This window comes from Lissotriton vulgaris, chromosome 8, assembly GCF_964263255.1.
Source record: "Lissotriton vulgaris chromosome 8, aLisVul1.2, whole genome shotgun sequence".
NCBI lineage: Eukaryota > Metazoa > Chordata > Amphibia > Caudata > Salamandridae > Lissotriton > Lissotriton vulgaris.
The window spans coordinates 1329737384-1329743141 of record NC_141696.1 but is presented as its reverse complement, the minus strand read 5'-3'; positions in this window follow the sequence as shown (position 1 = coordinate 1329743141).

Below are 5758 nucleotides of genomic sequence, written 5' to 3'. Positions count from 1 at the left end.
TCGCCTGGTGAGAGAGATGCACTGTAGGAGGAAGATGCTGAGCAGGCACCAGGTTACTTTTTGCCTTTCCGTGCTTTCTTTTATGTTTTTGTGAAACTAACTTCCAAAGCAGGAGCTTGTTTCAGAAAAACAGAACATCTCTGGCCTGGCACATAGGAAGGTTCCTCCTTGCACCCCGGGGCCAGTGTTTGTTTTCCCTGCTACAGTCCAACACACTACATTGCAGCCTTGGGAAGGGAAAGCCAGAGACAGTTGCCTGGACCTAAACAGGAAGTGTCGACTATCAATGTGAACCAGTAGTTCAATGGCAACATGAACGCTGAGTCGAGGGATTCCACTGAGGGAGCCAGCTCAGGCTCTGCCATCCAATTCACAGTGTTCATCCAACTCTAAACGAGGCAGGGGAACCATAAAAGTGGTTTCTATTATTTATGCAAGAGCTCATGCTCTCAAATACATAAAAGATAAAGGGAGTAATTCTTGCAAATACTCTAAGCTACTGGCAGTGCTCTGGGTGTAAGGTAGTGGGCTCTAGGCCCACAAACCTGGAAATAATGCATGCAGACACAGTAGTAAGGTCGCTGGAACTGGCCCAGGGCACATGTAACTGGCCCCTTTTGTTAGAAGGGTGCCCTGAGCGGTGTCACCTGTGATGGATGGGCGTGGGGATGAGTGTTGAAGGCCTGCCCTCATGGAGTTGCTGGTTACATAGGACATATGCTGGAACACTAGAACGTGTTCAGCAAATCACTATATTTCACCCAAACTTTATTGAAAAAAAGATGACAAAGTTCATCCTGATGGAAGAACAAACAAACAAAACACAGCACCACTGAGTCTCTTCAGGCCATCTGCCGGGGAGTACTAGATCTTTTGACCACATGACCATGAGGTTTCAGCCCGCCTCGGCGATGTGGTTCAGACTGGCCTGGTTTCACCATGTTGGAGACTATTTACATCGTTCGATTAGTAGGCATATGGAGTGGTGGTGGAGTCCACTGAGGAGATCCCTTTGAAGATAGATGCTCAGACTCCATGGATGTCAAACCTCCAAAGACTGTGGACGATATTGATGAATGGGGGTCTTCCTTGAATGCCTAAGTGCTTCCCAGTGCCCCCTGGTGGAGCAGCTTCAGAATCTCTCTCATGCCAGGACTCCCCTCACAGGAATTTACCTTGCAGCCCTTTTTGCCGGGCTGCCATGGGACTGTGTGGGCTCTCGTAGGATGCGCGAAGGCATTACTGAGAAACTGCCAACAAGACCACATCTAAGTCGCTCTTTCTGCCACAAAGGGTGGTTGTCTAAGGGTCTGTGTGCTCTGGCCACCAGGACTCAGGTGCATTGGCCTTCATCAGATAATGTTTTTATAACCAGTCTCTGTCTGTGCCTGTCATGGAGCTGCTGCAGCCGCATCTCTCTTGCTGGGATTTCTTCTCTCACTGGAATTCCCTTGGGGCCTTTGCCCCTGGATGCCCACTGGACTGTGTGGGCGGGGTTGGCCTCAAATAGGCCACGCAAAGGGGTCACTGCGGTACTAAAACAGGGCCATATCCAAGCCTTGTGCAACCCCAAGTGTGAATGGTCCAAAGGTTGAGTATGCTCACTTCGGCAGCTCTCAGGTACATGCTGGCTCCCGGAAGATTTCGGGATGACCAGCCTCCCACGGTGCCAGGGTTCCCTTGTTAACCTCTGGTTGTTTTGCAGACATACAACTCCACTCTGGTGGTGCAGTGTTCCGTAGGTGGTTCTGCTGATGCACCTGATAGTGATGACAATCTTAGGGGCGTGGCTTGGACGCCGATCGGGATGGCGGCGTGAGCTCGCAGCTCCGCGTGGAATCCCGCTAATTCTCCTGCTTTTTGCACCCTGGGCGACCCGAGGTAGACACTCCTGCCCTACGAAGTGTGAGGGGACCGCTGGGCACGGACGGAAAGTTGCTGGGGGACTGCTGGCCCCGAGGAGACCGTGTTGGGCGACGGCCGAGGTGTTGCCGAGAGTGAGAAGAAAATGGCGGCGATGAGGTCGGGCAGCTCCGGACATCAACTTTGAGCCGAGTTGGCGCCGACTGGCGGGAGACCTGCAGCCGACAGATCGAGGCATTGGAGACAGAGGCGACAGTTCCGGAGGTCAGGGGACGGTGATTCGCCCCGCCCGGACCTGGGGGACCCTCGCTGCCCGCCTTCTCTATCTTCTCCCTTCCCCCCCCCAGGCTTCCGAGGGGGTCGGCCGAACGGTGCTCGCCACGTTGGCCATTGGACCTGAGGGCATCGGCGGTGGCACTTGATCCTGCTCAGTATCGGGGAGTTGGCGCTGAATCACGAGTGCCGGAGCTGGACGGGCTTTTTGGCCTGTGACGCAGTACCCTGAAATGGCGGCGGCCGGAGGGCTGGTGGCCGCGGAGCGCGGTGAGGGGGACCTAGCGGCATCGTCTCAGATGGGTGAGACTCCCCCGCCGGAGTTGGACCAGGAGCAGCGGCTGAACCGACGTCTAGACGCCATACTCGAGGCGATCACCTCGACCAAGGAGGCATTGCACCAGGACATCGCGCAAGTGGCCACGGGACTGGGGCTATTGCGAGCGGACCACGCGAAGCTGGCGGACAGGGTCAAGGACCATGATCAGCTGTTATTGGACCTGAAACCGTCGGTGGTGACCGCGGAACACAAGATCACAGACATACTGGCCCGGTTGGACTCGCTGGAACGACGGGCGGAGGATGCCGAAGGCCGCAATAGACGGAACAACGTGCGGGTCGTAGGCCTGCCGGAACGAATTGAGGGGGAGGATGCGGTGGCCTACATGGAGAACTGGTTTCGTACAGTGGTGGCACCGGAGGGGCTTACTCCTTTCTTCACTCTGGAGCGAGCCCACAGGGTGCCTGCTCGCCCACCAGGGCTTGGCCGCCCCCCCGACCGATGGTGGTGCGGCTCCTCCACTATAAGGACCGGGACCTCCTCATCCAGAGGGCTAGGATGTCAGGCCCGTTTGAGGTGGAAAACAGCAAGGTCACAATCTTCCCGGACTACACTCAGGCGGTCCAGAGGAACAGGGCATCGTTCCTAGCGGTGAAGAAGGAGCTGCGGGAGGAGGGCATTCAATATTCCTTGCTCTTCCCGGCCAAGCTGCGGGTCATACTGGATGAGACCACGCACTTCTTCCAGACTCCGGACGAAGCATGGCAGTGGCTAGAGTCGTATAGAGCGGGGACGGACAGGTCGCATAAAAGTAGGCGAGATCAGCCTAAGCAACCCCGGATCAGACAATCGCAGCGCATCCGGTCCCCCAATAGGCGCCAGCGGGAGAAACGGGAGGCTCAAATGGCTGCGGAAAAGAGAGATGCGCTCGCAGCGACAGCGGCCATCACGGGGTCGCAACAGAACAGTGATCGGGTGGAAACGGACTCTGGCGGGGAAGGCAGCAGGACAGGAGAAGACCTCTCAGAAGCGGAAAGCTCGAAGGGGCCGGTGGTGACCCCCCAGACCTCTGATGGGTTATTTTACGGTTGAGACTGTGTTGGGACTTGGACGAGATCTAATGGTAGGGCGGTATCCTGTTGGCGATGAGTGGGTTGCCGGGAGGGGGGCTGAGTGCGCAGAGTGGGATGAGGGCGCGGGGTGTGGGCTCCGCTAGCTGGGGTCGGCGATAACTCACCCCCCTTGGGCCCTTAAGGCCTTCTGTGGTGGACACCACAGGTTAGGAGAATGGGTAGTTGGTTCGAGGTTTGGATTGGGGCTGACACTGGGTTTGTAGGCTCTGTCCTGGGGAGTGAGGTTTGGGGTGTTCTTCTGTTCAGGGTTTGTTTTGGGGGGCAACTGCTTCGGGGGGGATGTGGACTCTCGTTGTTTGACTCGGACTGATCGATGTTGGTATGGGAACGTTACCTAATTTAAAATGCCTAACGTGGAATGTCCGGGGGCTGCGAACTATGGTCAAACGCCACAAAGTACACACATACCTGGTGCGAAGGGGGGTCCAGATTGCTATGTTACAAGAAACCCATCTAACCAAAAAAGAGTGCGCTGCGTTGCAAAAAAGATGGCGGGCCAGGTGTTCGGCACCACTTACTCAGCATATGCCAGGGGGGTATTGATTTGGGTGAGGGCGGGGATACCGTTCCAGGTGTTGAATCAAGTAGTGGACCCTGATGGCAGGTTCGTAGCAGTGGAGGGGAGGCTGTATGGAAGGGATGTGGTTCTCTGTTGTGTGTATGCGCCAAACACTGATCAGGCCCGATATTTTGATGGCCTCTCTGGGTCCTTAGCCTCTTTCCTGGTGGGCCCGGTAGTGTTAGGGGGGGACTTCAACTCGATCACGGATGTGGCTCTGGATAGGTCCCACCCTCCCCTTGTTGACTCCCCGGTGCGCAAGTTGGCCATGCACAGGAAGGACTGGCAAGACAGATGGGGGTTGCTGGATGTTTGGCGGGAGCAGCACAGAGACACCAGGGATTATTCCTTTTACTCAGCTCTCCACGCACTACATGTGAGGATAGACTCAGTGCTCTGTAGTGGGTCCCTAGCCCCATTGATTTCCCATACGGAGTACCTGGCTAGAACCATCTCGGATCATAACCCCCTATTGGTACACATCCAGTGGCAGCGGGAGCGCTCAGCGATACCAACATGGCGGCTCCGGCCAGACACGCTGGAGGACTCAGTATTTAGTGACGCTGTCCAGCAAGGCATCGACCGTTACTTTGGCGAGAACGAGGGTACAGCCACGAGTAGGTCCACTGAATGGGATGCGATGAAAGTGGTGGTGAGAGGGGTGTGTCTGGGTAGGTTTTCGAATGCTCATACGACTGTGTTGAATGCACTTATGAAAGCGGAAGAGACTTTGAGAGATTTGGAGCGTCGCAGGCCGGCCAGGCCGGACTTACAGACCCAGTTATTGGAAGCGAAGGAAGTGGTCGCCACCGAGACGGAACGGTTGAGGTGTTACGACTACAGGCAATACGCCATCAGAGCGCATGCTGAACGGGACAAGGTGGGCACGCTCTTGGCCAGACTTGCTAACCCGGAACTTAGGGGCTGCCCGATCCTTAGCATTAGCAACGCACGGGGGAGTTGGTATATTCCCAGGCAGCGGTGTTGGAGTGCTTTCGGGTGTATTATCAGGAATTGTACCAGTCAGTTGGGAGTGGAGGTCCAGGAAATTGCGGAGTACCTAGGGGCGAGGCGGCTTCCGGTCCTAGATGAGGAGGACGCGAAAGAGTTGGGCGGCCCGATCACGCTCACTGAAATACGGGTGGCCATTAAAAATATGGCTCGTAATAAAACGTCCGGGGTGGACGGGTTACCAATAGAATTCTATCAGCAGTATGTCGACAGCCTGGCCCCCAGGCTGCTGGTGGTGTACACGGAAGCTTATGAGTCAGGGGGTTTGCCTGGGTCCATGCGTGAGGCCTTGATTGTGCCGCTCCTAAAGCCCGGCAGGGATGCAACGGATGTGAGGTCCTATCGCCCGCTGTCCATGTAGACGGTGGACTACAAGATCCTGAGCCGAATTCTAGCCACCAGACTGGCCCCACACATGACGGGCCTGGTGCACAGGGATCAGGCTGGGTTTATCCCCACGAGGAGCACGGCGCTGAATATCCGCCGCCTGGTGGGGATAATGGACGCCATCTTGGATGGGGACGGGGCCCAAGCGGTCCTGTCCGTGGACATTGAGAAGGCCTTTGATAGTTTGGAATGGACTTTCCTGGATGGAGTGCTGGAGAGGTTTGGCATAGGTGAGGGGTTCCGCCGGTGGAC